Source organism: Gavialis gangeticus, unplaced genomic scaffold (assembly GCF_001723915.1).
Source record: "Gavialis gangeticus isolate Ggan-Ray unplaced genomic scaffold, GavGan_comp1, whole genome shotgun sequence".
NCBI lineage: Eukaryota > Metazoa > Chordata > Crocodylia > Gavialidae > Gavialis > Gavialis gangeticus.
Window position 1 is genome coordinate 15,615,536 of NW_017729011.1, and position 12,855 is coordinate 15,628,390.

General features: G+C 49.7%; 1 long non-coding RNA gene across 1 annotated transcript; it reads left to right on the forward strand.

Annotated features, from left to right (window-relative positions):
- Positions 1-568: 568 nt before the first annotated feature.
- On the forward strand, positions 569-6,142 carry LOC109292947. Its single transcript, XR_002096212.1, has 2 exons — positions 569-1,870; positions 2,484-6,142. It is a non-coding gene; the product is annotated as an uncharacterized LOC109292947 (long non-coding RNA).
- Positions 6,143-12,855: the final 6,713 nt, after the last annotated feature.

The window sequence follows — 12,855 nt, forward strand, 5'->3', positions numbered from 1 at the left end:
AAGAAATCGTTAAACATGTTAGCTTTGTCGTCTGGTGTGACGACCAAGTTTCCCAACGCGCCCTGCAAGGGTCCCACATTACCCGGGACCTTCTTTTTACCCCCTATGTATTTAAAAAAAGACTTCTTATTGTCCTTAATCTGGGAAGCTAGTCCCAGTCCCATCTCTGCCTTGGCCTTCCTAATTACCTCCCTACATCCCCGACAACTGCAGAATAGCCCTCCTTGGTGATGACCCCTTCTTTCCATTGGGTGTAAGCCACCTTTTTAGCAAGGAGACATTCCCAGATGCTTTTGGTGAGCCTTGGGGGCTTGTGTGCCCTCCTGCTCCCTTTGATCCTTGTTGGGATTACCTTCCTTTGGGCTTGGAGGATCGTCTCCTTGAGGAGCAACCACTCTCCTTGGACACCTGTCTCCCCTCGCCTCCGGGACCTCAGCCCTTCCCCAACTATCCTCCTTAGCTCGTTGAAACTTCTAGTGGAGGAGTCGAATTCCTGGCTCTGGCTTGTCGTGGCTTTAAATCCCTCTTCCTTTGGGGTTCTTTTATATCACAGACCAGCAGTGAGAGAGGGAGGGTCTGACAGCTTTTCTGAGACAAATAAGAATGGTGGGGAGAGGAGAATGAGGGCAGAGGTTTGATCATTGCTACTCTTTTCTTCTTTTGTTTTCTTCCATTCTCTTTTTTAACTCATCTCTCCACTTTCCTTTCATCCATACCCCCTTTGGCCATTCTCGCCTGCCTTCTCTTTCCCTGCCCTTACTGTTTCCCTAAGACTGCCTCAGTCCTTTCTGTCTCTGGGAATGATTGGTCCCTTCCATCCAGACCTCAGAGAGGTTGGTAAAGACCTTCTGGGTCAGGCAGAAGAGCGAAGTTTTAAGTCTGGCTAGCTTTTTCATGAAAAACTAGGCTGCTTAAGGTGAGTTCCTGCTGTGACAATGAGTGACTGCATATCCAGGGTTGGGGTTGGGGGCACAGCTGTTGCAGGGGCAAGAGACAGGGCAACCCGGGATCCCAGAGTTGTGTCTGTTTGTGACTTTCTCATTGATTCCCTCTGTGGCCTCGGGAAATTCTCTTCCCCATTCTGCCTCTCGGCCCAATGGGAGGAGGGCACCCTAGGGTGCTAAAAGGCCCTGCAGTGCCCAGTGCTATTCTTTGGCTCTCTGGGCATGCACAGTCCAGAATATAAACCCAACACCGGGCACAGGTTACTCAAAGACCCCCCCCGGGAAGAGAAGTGGACAGAGAAACAAAGAGAACAGAGATGCCACTGGCCCTGGCAGCAGCGAGGACTACAACAGGATCAGCAGCAGCAGAAGTGACAGCAACAAGGACAGCGAATGAACTGAGAATGTCAATCCCAAATTGGGGCTTGGACTGAAGGACGGCGATTGGGGTAGGTGAGGGTGGAGGGTGGGTGCGCAGAGGAGTGTTGTGTGACCACAGGACACGAGAGGGCTGAATTTGGTCAGACCCTCTGGATTCCTATTAGTAGAAGCGGACCTGTCCCTCCTTACCAGGCGAGGACAGTTCTGGCAGCTTCCCCTTCTTCTGCTCCACTGACCAGCCCAGCTCTCCTGGTCCTTCCTCTCCTAGCCCAGCAGGTCTTCTCCCCTATCCCCCAGGATCTCCTCTGGTCAAACTGGTTCTCTGCTAGTTCCCCCAACTTTGGGGCTGAAAAGGGAGAATTACAGTAAAGCGGCACAATATGAACCTGACAAGCAGGTCATTACCCCAAACTCCTGGAAAACAACTCTAATATTTAAGCAGGCAATAGGCTCCTTATCAGCCCAGTCCAGCCCTCACCTCAATCAGGCTGCAGACTCTTTTGCATTCAGACTCTCCTGTGTATTTTTCTTCCCCACTCCACAGGGTAAGTTGTGCTGGTATTTGCCTGCAGGGATGGGGGAGGTGGAGGGCGACTGAGAGACCCTCACCCTGTAAGGAGACTAGCTCTTTGCTGGCAGGGTATTTTTTCTTCCTTTCTCTTTTTTTCCCCCCTCTCTTTGTTAAGCTCCCTTTCAGCTGAAATGGCAATGCCTGGGTGTTCTGAGCTGACAATAATTGCTGCAGTCTAGACAGTGTCTGGTATGAGGCACATGGAATCAAAGAGGCCCCTTCTCTCACTGTGACTTTCACACATGCTCCCTTGGTTGGTCTCCTTCTTTCTCTCTCCCGCATGTTTCCTTGGTCTCTCTTTCTGCTCCCCTCTCTCTGCCGCTTGCAGAAGGAGAGGAGAGCAGGGTTAGCATCTCGCTTCCCTCACCCCTCTGTGTCTCTCTGTATTTCAAATGTGTTCTCTCTCTGCCTCTCTGCCATACGCCCTCCTCTCTCTCCTTCCTCCACGCTTTGCTTCACACTCTTCGCTCCCTTCCAGAGCTGGGTGGAGAAACCGTAGGAGGGCAAGAGTCAGAGGGTCTGGCTCTCCCTGTTGGAAGGGGTTTAACTCTTCCTTTACTTGCTTGGTTTTTGTTCTGTTTGTGCAGCCGGTAAGACTGCTACCCGTTTCCCCTGAGCTGCGCCTAAGCAGTCTCCATCCCTCGGCACGGCTGTCCAAAACCTGCCGAGTCCATCAACTGAAGCAAGTGAAGCCAAGCCTCAGCTCCACGAGACCTAGCTGCTCTGACCATCACGTAGGCATATTCCACAGGTGCCCGGCTGTTTTCTCCTTCAAACTGCTGGGTGAGCCGGAGAGGCGGTGCAGGCTCCTCTACTAGAGATTGTTAAAAGCGGGTTAGACAGGCATCTGCCAATGGATGGACTAGGTATACTGGGTTTTGCCTTAAGATGCGGCAAGATGATCTCTTGAGGCTCCTCCCAGCCCCGCATTTCTGTGATGCTCCAGTTCCCAGTTGCCTCCACATACAGCCTGGGGAGGAAGCAGAGCCATCCAGGGACTGCCAGCCTGACGGCAAAGTGCCCGATACAGCTGGGAACTGGGAACCAAGCTGGTCAGCTGCAAGGATTTGTACAGCACCCTCAAAATACCTCGTAGGCTCTGTTGGATGATTCTGGAGGCCCCAGGTCCAAGCAAATATTATTTGACAGAAGCACTGCTGTGAATGCACCAGTTTGGCTGTGGCCATTTGTTAGGGAGGATGTCATCACTGCAGGAGTTCACCACTCGTAGCCTAACTGGAGTGGCCAAGCATCCTTTTTCAGAAGTACCTTGCTTGGGACTTAATATCCCATGACCTGCATGTTCCCAAGCAAGGATCACAAAACAGATGGGTGTCTGCACCATGGTGGGGCATAGCCTCCAAGAAATAAATAAGCATCGTCCTGGGATTTTCATCGTTATTTTTCCATCTCCTCAGTTCAGAGGTGGCTAACATGGGTCTGTTGGATGCCTATCTATGGTGGCCAGGATCTGGGATTCAGGGCAGCTTTCTGCCTATTTTTTGAAAGAACATGAATCTCCTCTGGATGATTGTTCAGGGGGCTCCTGATACCTGCAGACAGTCCCTGGTGTCTTACCTTCCTGACGGCAGAGAGGAAACACCAAGCCACTTAGAGCACCTGTTTGCAGCCTCCCTTCCCGGCACACGTGACTGCTGCTGCATCTACCTCGTCAGAGCTGTTGGTTAAACACAATATGAACAATTTGAGAGCCCTTCCCAGACGAACCGGAGAGCAGCCAGCTCATGCTCCAGCATCCTCCCCTCCCCACAGCATGGCTTCCCTTCTCCAAACCCACCCGGACTGACTGACCACCATGATCATCGTACAGCTGGGGTGCAGACCCCCAAGCAAGCATTAATACACAAGCCCATAATGTGCCGGTGGGAACATTGACCTTACACCGACGCATGCCAGCAACAGAACCCGCTGGGAAAAAAACCTATGCAGCCTCCATACACAATGCACCCTCCAAGGACGTCTCTCAAGGATTTCCTTCTCCGCACGCTGAGTTGGACAGAACCGAATTTCCTGGTCATCTGTCCAGCCACATTTCCCAGAATTGCACAAGGGCTCAGTGTCAAGTAGGATGCCCAGGAAGGGTTAATTTGTCCAAGGCAGCCTCTTGCACAAGTGGTTTGCAAGGGTGCCCTCAGGGGTAAGAGCAGCCAATTAAAATTTGCCCTGATGAAGTCATGCTGGTAAATGGATACCCTGCCGGGGCAGGACGGTGGGTGGAGTGTCGGTCGAACCCACAGAACCAGAAGTCACCCTCCCCAGTTTGCGCAGGCAGTTTCAATTAAGCTCAAAGGAATTGCACCTTTAAGTTTAATACAATTAGCAGATCTTTGTCTAGCTTGACTGTGGACTTATAATAACTTTGATCCCTGTGTGAAAGGCCCTTCTAATAATACCTCGCTCTTACATAATGCTCTGCATTGGTGGATCTTGCAGTGCTTTACAAAGGAAGTCAGTTTAACACTCCCCATTTTACACACGGGGAAACCGAGGCACAGAGAAGGATGAGTTTGTCCAAACTCACTCAGCTGGTCAGCGGCAGTGCGCAGGTCTTCTGCATCCCTGGCCACTTTCTTCCTTGGTTTCCACGGACCAAGGATTTGAGTGGTGTGTGGTACCAGGGGTCCTCAACATGGAATCACATTTTAATTGAGCGATTACCTTCTGGATACCTGCCTTCAGTCCACCAGACCACTGTATGAGCTAGACCGCTTGCTTACATGGAAAAGTCACATTAGGAAAGTAGGCGATGTATTTTTAACCATCTGTAATGCAATTCAGCAGCTGGAAACAAGGAAGAAAGCCAGCGCCATGCAACCAGCCAGATCTCGGCTGTCCACAAGCAAGTAATCCATGGACAATCTGGGGACCCTTGTATACCAGCATTTTTGATGTAGCAAGAGATCGTGTATTGAGAAAGAGTAGCCAAGAGCCTTGTACCAGAGGCAGCTGCATGAAAGCCTAAGCATGGAGTAAAAGAGCAGTCCTTGACTTGAACCCCGTAGGAAGGCTGACAACCCCAGTGGCACCAGACATGACAAAAACATCCCTTAAACCAATGTACTGCTTATGCCTGCAAATACCCAGGGCTGTAGGTGAGCTGACTTCCAGGCAAGCTTGGCACATGGGGCTGGAATGCTTTTGAAAAGCTTTCCAAGGGGGTAGGGGGGTCACAGAAAGCCCTGCTAGGAGCTGAGCTGTTTAGAAAGTCTGGCCCTGACTGGGTGCTTATCCACATGAAATTCTGCCCTCCCAGCTACATTTTCAAACGCGGGTTCCTGTTGTGCCTGCAAATGCCTCACTTTGTGCATAAATTGGGTAACTCTGCACCTACAGTCTCATTTGCATGTGCAGTTTCCCAATTTGTGCACAGAAAAGCCTGTTTCCACATGCAGCTGCAGGGGGTGGGTGTGATGGATGTGTGTGCAAATTTTGCAAGCACAAGGGAGGCCCTTGCTTTTGAGAACATAGCTGCTAATATTTCGCTGTGACTGTAGGAGCAGTGAGCAGCCTCTCACATGCATTTTTCTTGCGACTATCAGCCATTTCCAGAGAGCCAATCTTTGCTTTTGTTGTAACCTTTGAAGTTACAGTTTGACTCTCACATTGTCATCACCGATCTTAAATGCCGAGTCCATCAGTCAATGGCTGAAGTGGGTGGCAGAGGACAGGGGATGCCTGGGATGTGTTGATGTAGTCTCCATCATTCTCACTGAATGCACTTCTGAAAAGCACTTGAAATACTGTGATGGGGGTGGGACAAGAGTCTATATAAAACAGGACATAATTCTGGGACATGTGCTTATCCTGCTGTCAGCGTTCCTCAAGCAAGACACTACTTTGTTAGTCACTGGGAGGGTCTTGCGAGTGAAATCATCAGGTATTGCACCTTCGCAAGCTACGTGGGGTCCAGCCAGGTCTCCCAGGTAGACACCAGGTTGTTAGGGCTGTGCTACAATAACTGAGTACTTGGGAGTTTCTGTCTCGTTGCCCAATACGTTTTGCACCCCAGTTCTTTGCACAATTTGTTGTCAAGAACAGTCTGATCTTGTTGAATGAATATTTAGGCTCAGGATTGTTGCATACAGGAGAAGCTCCCAGGTCAAGAAAGTCCAGAGATTGATTGAAACATGTAATAAAAGGCAGCTTCCATGAGATGGTAGAAATTCTTCACTTTGGGAGCCGCAGAGTCAAATCAAAGACTGGAAATAAAGGGGACGTGCTCATATCTTGTGTGACCTATCCTCCTCTGGTGGTTAGGGCACTTTGAGGATAACAGCCTACTACTCTTGGCAGTGAGTGGAGTTATGGTGTTAATTCAGGAATACTAACTGATCATTTGTGCTAAGTCTGACCACATGAAGTAGGTCATGACTTACCCATTAGTGTAGTATAGTGTGCTTCCACCACAAGCAACGTGAAAGGAGGATCCTACCACTCAGCACCATTCAGATCCCACTGCTTTCTTTTCTGAGGGTTGACCTTGATGTCTAAATCCCCCTGGATGTTCAACTGGAGACAGGGCTCTTCTTTAATTTCTGGATTGTTCATTTTATGGTGCTGCTGTATGCAGCTGTCAGGGAGTCCCCGTGTCCCACTCCAGAGTTGATTGCTTCCCTTTGCTGCTTCACCAGGTTTGCCACGGCTCATCTCTGTAACCTGTTTTGAGATCCTCGGGTGGGAAAGTGCAAAGACAACAGGGATAGGAGATTTGACTATACCTTTTACAGTAAAGTCTTTTAAATAATCCAGTCCTGGAGACTGGAGATTCTTTCTGGTGATTGAGCTTAACTTGCTGCCATGCTGGGTTTAGATTGGGGTTTTGTTGCGCTTCCTTAGAAAATCTAGGAAGATCTAGGTAAAGTCAGCTGTAATCAGTTTCTTTTATATCCCCATCGTCTTTCTGCAACTTCATCCTGTTGGTAGGGTTTAAGGACGTCTTAAAAAAAGATGAATCCAAGCAGCCCAGTGTCAATGGAAAAGCCCTCTGGGGTATGAGAAGTGAGCTGCTTTTTCTTTAACAGCCGAGCGCTGGGACTGCAGCGGGCTTGTGTACTCAGCACTTTGCACACTCTTTGCAAACAGGACCTGCTGTCTCCAGCTCCCCAGCAGTCCCAGGCAGCTCAGCGAAGGGGCCCTGAGTGCAGCCTCAGTGGATCTGGCGTTTCTAGTGGGTGAGGCAGGGGGCCGGGCCTGCTGGCTCGTGGTGTGTCCTTCACAGACTCCTCTCCTTGAAAGTGGCTTCGATTGCCATCTTCTCACCCATCCATTTTTTAACAGATGTAAATTCTCCACGGAGGTACAGCCTCTAGCTGGATTTTGGTATTTGCTGACTGAGGAGGGGGGTGTTTGAAGTCCTAGGGATGCAGATCTGCCGCTTTTATGCCTTTCCCCCTCTCTGCAGCCCGTCAGCCGGTGTGATCATCAGCCTGCTACGGGCATGCTGAGCGCATTGGCAGGACTTGGTTCCAGAGGGGACCAGGTGTTCGCTCAGAGCCATCCCGTCCCTGGGGTTAGGAAGGCCAGGCCCCTGAGGCTCTGCCTTTTTGCTGGAATATAAATGAGAATTATGGAGCGAGAGCCCAGCGTGCACTCTGCAGCTGGGAGAGACTTTGCTCTGTCGGTTGCCAAGTCCACCGCTTCCTTTCCCTTTTCTTCCTCCATTCACAAGAGAGTGAAGAGAGACCCTACCTACAAATGGGGCCTGCCAGATGGATTGTCTGGCTGGGGAACAGGGCTGCAGGCTTGACGAAGGAACAGCTACACAGCTCATCCTTCTTCCCCTAAATCCCCCTTTTGCAGCCGGTTGTGTTGGGCAGGTGTAAGACAGGACCCTCTACAGCAGTAGTGGTGGTGCCAGGACTCCACCTAGCCCTGTCCTTGACTCACCATTCAACCTCATTCAAGTCACTTTGATAAAAAAACATTATTATTGGGGCCCTGCTTTTAAAAGAAGTAGACAAGGGGGCACATTCAAACTTGGTGTCAGCCTGCTGATTACCGTGGAGTGAGACGGGGGGATAAGCGCGGCCTCTAGCACTTGCTGAAATGGGGACCCCATTGTGCGAGGTGCTGCACAAACACGTAGCGGGAGAGGGTGCCTGGGACAAGGGGGCTGCTCTGTGTCGCTAAGGGGAGGAGACCGGCACAGGGATGGGAAGGAAGAAAGGTCACAGCGCAGACCAGAAATAGAGCCCAGGTGTTTTCCATCCCAGTCCCTGATTGCTCGCCGTAGGTACATATATATTTCCATCTGTTATTAAAAAGAATATTTGTTCTGCAGCTTTTAATGCATCTGATGAGTCCTCTGGTCAACAAAGGAAAAATGTCCGAAGTAGGCAGAGCCCAGAGCTTTGCAAGGGGAACAAGGAAGGCTCTGGGGGCAATCCACGGATTCACACAAGTTCAGGGCTGGACGGGACCTCGTGAGATCATGGGGTTCAGCCCCCTGCTCTGGGCAGGAAAGAGCGCTGGGTCACCTAACCCCAGCGAGGTGTGTGTCCAGTCTCCTTTGGAAGATCTCCAGGGGAGGTGCCTGCCGCTGGGTGTCTGGTCTCAGAAACAACCTGGCTTGGATGCCACAGATGGAAACAAATAAACACATGAGAAGCCAAAGGAGGCTTGACTCTAGCTTGACAGTCCAGAACAAATAACTTAGACCAGTGCTTTTCAACCATTTTTCATTTGTGAGCCCCTAAAAAATTTCCAGTGGTTTAGACCCCTTTGACTTGTAAGTGTGGGTATTCAGATACTTTTGATTGATCATAGTCATCTTTTGCAGACCCCCTAGACAGTCTGTGGACTGCCAGAGGTCTGTGGACCACAGCTTGAAAACCACTGACTTGGGCCACGAGCTTACCTGGAGGGGGATAGTTAAACACCCACTCCCCTCGTCATAACCAGTGACTCAGAGCGTTATTTTAATCCTGAGCAGAAGGCATGGCAGGGTGGCACCTTACAGGCTAGCTCATTCAGAAAGGCATAAGCTTTCCGAGGTGAGAGCCTACCACCGATGCTATGAATAGACCAGTTTTGGTAGATCACAGGAAAAGTAGCTGCGGTGTTATTGTTTGTTAAGGAAGAGACAAGAGGCGGTGACAAGATTCGGCATTTAGAGCACATGGTATCATATTTAGCTGATGGGTGTAGTTGGGTGCTGTTAGGACGTGTGGTGCTCGAAAACGTGGAAGGAAGCTGGTCTCTATGAGCACCCCTGAAATGCTGACAGCTTATGATGCCTTTCATGGACTGACCTTCTGTTGAAAACCAGCGAGCCCAATCTTGGAGTCACTCAGTGTTTGCTCCACCTTTACTCAGGAAACTTCCTCCAAAAGTTACCAGGAGTTAGTTAAGGACTAGTTACCCAACAGCTTTGTAACTTGCTTGTGCTTCTTGCAAAAGGATCCCAGTTATTTGAGTCAGCATGTTGTGTCATGAAGTGCTCACTAACATCAAGAAAGGTTGCACCGCCTTGGGTAACTACTTTAAGAAGAACCACTTGAGAAGATGTATATGTAAGAGAAGTGCCCAACCCTCCTGGATGTTCAGTGCATAGGCGATGCGTAGGGGAGGCAGGGGGGGCATGTGCCCCCCTTGACAGTGAACATTCCAGCTGGTAGAGCGCTAGTGCCCCCCCCGCCCAAATTAGCTCCACCACCGGCACGTCCATTGCCAGCTGGTCACTGGGGGACCTCCCCCCCCGGTTGTGCCCAGACTCAGGAGGCACCAGTCGCCCATGGTTCAGTGTGAGCCAGGAACCTAATTCCCTTTGAAACCTTCACCCAGCAATAACCAAGGTGATGCGTGATCAGAAAGGGAGTGAAGTCAAGCAGGAAAGCAAAGTTAGAAAACAGTGGGAAAGGAGACAAAGAAAAAAGCAAGCAGCTGCCTGCCATACAAGCCAATGGTGACAATAACTTTATTGCCCAGCCTGAGAGCATCTACCGTTTACATTACTGGTAAGTACTGCCTCGTGCTAGGTGTAGCCCATGCAATTTCATCACATCTCGGGGTAACAAAAAGATAGCGGTACTTTATCCTGTGACTTTCTTGAAGTTACAAGAACAAAAGCTGCACAGGGAGCCCAAGACTTGGGAAGAGGTGGCAGCATTGTAAATAGGCCCGCAGTGCGGCGACACTAAGGAAGGGACTTCCTGTTTCGTCCGCAAAGGTGTCCAAAGGAAAGGAAGGTGCTGATTAGCTGGAAATATTGCACAAAAGTGTCACTTCCTAATCGTTCAATAATATCCAGTGCTTCTTTTTTCTTTTTCTTTTTCTTTTTTTTTAACAATTGTGCCATACATCTACTCTATGTATGCTTGCAATAAAAAAATCAATGCACGATGCGTAGAACAACAGTTTGTTGTCTGTTTTGCACCAAGACTTATTGCAATACTTTGAAACTTCCAACACTGTCTTTCATCTGAGGATCTCAAAACGGATCTCAAAATGAAAAACAGCTACTAATTCACTTTTGCAACTTACCTAAGGATTAGATGGTGTTATCCCACTTTGGGATAAGTTGTTCAGAGAGAAAGATGTATCTTACAGTGAGACAGAAGGAGGGCTAGGCAGAGAACTCATGACTTGACTTTTAAGTCCAGTGCTTAGGACTGGACCACCCCCCCACCAAACGTGGTGTCACTTTACGTCCGTTGAGAAGCAGCAAATTCTAAGGAATACGGGGATATGAGCAACCCAAGAAATTAAGGGGGGTTGTCAGTTTTTCTGTGAAGGTTGATCTGTAGTCCTGAAGAACTGAGTGCTGGGTAAAGCTGGTGGCCACAGCTCTCCACTGCATATGGTTTTTATGACTAAGGGAAATGGTACCTGGTAAAATGATAGTGCAGATGTTTGGTGACTTGGGGGCGAGAAGGAAGTATGTAGAGCCATGAGTTCAAAGATTTCCAGCAAGATCTTTGGGCTACAACTTGAGGTTCTTCCTTCATTTCTGACCAGTCAGTGCTCAGACAGGGACCTGCTGAAATCAAAGACTGAATAAAGAAAGTAGATTTAGATCAAAGAGCTCAGAATCTGGCGCATGGAAAAGAAGAATATTGATCCTGTGCCCTGACGCTTTCTGGTCTGTCTCTTCTACTCCCCATCGCTGCCACACACCTGGAAAGGTTTGTGCATTGCAGCATTGTAGACGTGATAGCGGAGCTGCAGCGGTTGAATTGGGCACCGTGCTCTTGTAAGCAGACAGCCTTGTCATGCAGGGTCTCTGTATGTGGGGAAGGGGCAGAGGGGTTAAGACCTAATTCTGAATAGTGCTGATGCCCTTTAAGGAAAAAATGAGGTCTGGGGGCTCAGCAGCACAAAGGCTGTGCTCAGCACCTGGCAGGATTGGGCTGTATGTGAGTGGGAAGATGCTCTGAGGGTCTTTTGCTTTTGAATGCAAAGACCCTCTAGGTGATATCTTGCATCAAAGCTGCTTCCATTGTAATGCAGAGGGTGTCCCCTGGCATCCTCTGCACTCCAGCCCTTCCTGAGAATTCACTTTATGTCCTTCCCCGTCTCTGGGAACTCGAGAGCAGATTTGCCCAGCTGTTCTTTTGTGCACACCATTTTGCACCTGCAAATTATGGTGCCCGCATTTTTTTGCACCTGCTGTGCATTGCAAGGGCCAAAACGCAGGTGCACATATTTACAGTTTCAGGAATTTGCACCAGCAAGGGAAGGGAGTGGGTTGATGCCTGGCTCGAGATCACCAGCTTCTCAATGGTACACGTACACCAGCAGTATTGGCTTCAAATCGTGGGTGGCAGTAATGCGTGGGCTCCCTCAAATGCTGCCACTAGGGATATGCTCTATGTGAGGAGATGACTGAACACGTTTAGCAGGAGGAGCATCTGGGATGTTAGGCCTTGATGGGCCAGATGCTGCTTTTGCAAATTCATTATGGGCTGAACAGTGCTCTTGGTTTCTATGCTGGCAATCAGGACTTTGGTGGAACCACTCTGGATTTACACCATGGCAGAAAAAAGCAGGGCATGCCCCTTTCTGTTTAGTAGTAAGTCACTGCGGGTTGTTTGGAGGGGAGAGGATTTTGCGGGTGGCATTTTCAAGAGAATATGTGGGAGTTTAGTGTCTAAACCATGTTGGAATTCACTGGGGCACCTAATTCCAAGAGGCTCATTGACTAATGAAAATCCCATCCACAAACTCCTCCTAACTCTGTGCCAAGTTTCAGCCAGGGAGAGCCTGAAGTGGATTGCAAAACATACATCCCTCTGCCCTTCCCCATCTTATAGGTGGGAATCGATCGAAAACCCATGCAATTTGCCCAGCTGCGAGGGAGATTTCAAAGCTTAAAAAGAGATTTGCAATGTCTCCATGGAGTACGCTGCAAGCTCCTCCAAGCAGGAGGAAGGGGCTGACGTGAAAGCCAGTCCCCAGGGAGGGAAGTGTCCTCTGCGGGCCTCAGGGTTGTCTCGGAAAGAGCTCGCTGTTCAAACTTGCTTCGGCAGCAAGTTGAGCCATAACCACCAAACCCTGCAGGATTTCTGCAGAGGAGAAATGCTGGAAAAAGTGACTGCAGCTGTAAGAGAAGCAGTGCTGATAGCATGGGCTACCTATTATGAGTCCCTGGACTTTGCTGGCACAGGGTCCTCTGCCAGCAATGCTGGTGTCAGTGGAAGGATAGAGCCCCCTATCCAGCATCTCCATTCCCCAAATTACAGGAACCTGGGGGTGAGGCTGGAAGGATATAGCAGGAACTTCAGGGTAGAAAGCAAGGTGCGCTCCTGCCCTTTCCCCCAAACCCAACACACTAACCGCAGCCCAGTTAGACTTAAAGTTATGCTGTAAGGAAACACAACCATGCCAAGCCTCCAAGCACCCTTAACTCTGCCCTTACCTCCTAGTTGTTGCAAGAGCAGCAGCTCTACCAAGAGATGTTCCTTGCTTGGTGTCTGGCAGCAAACTGCTGCCTCCAGCTCT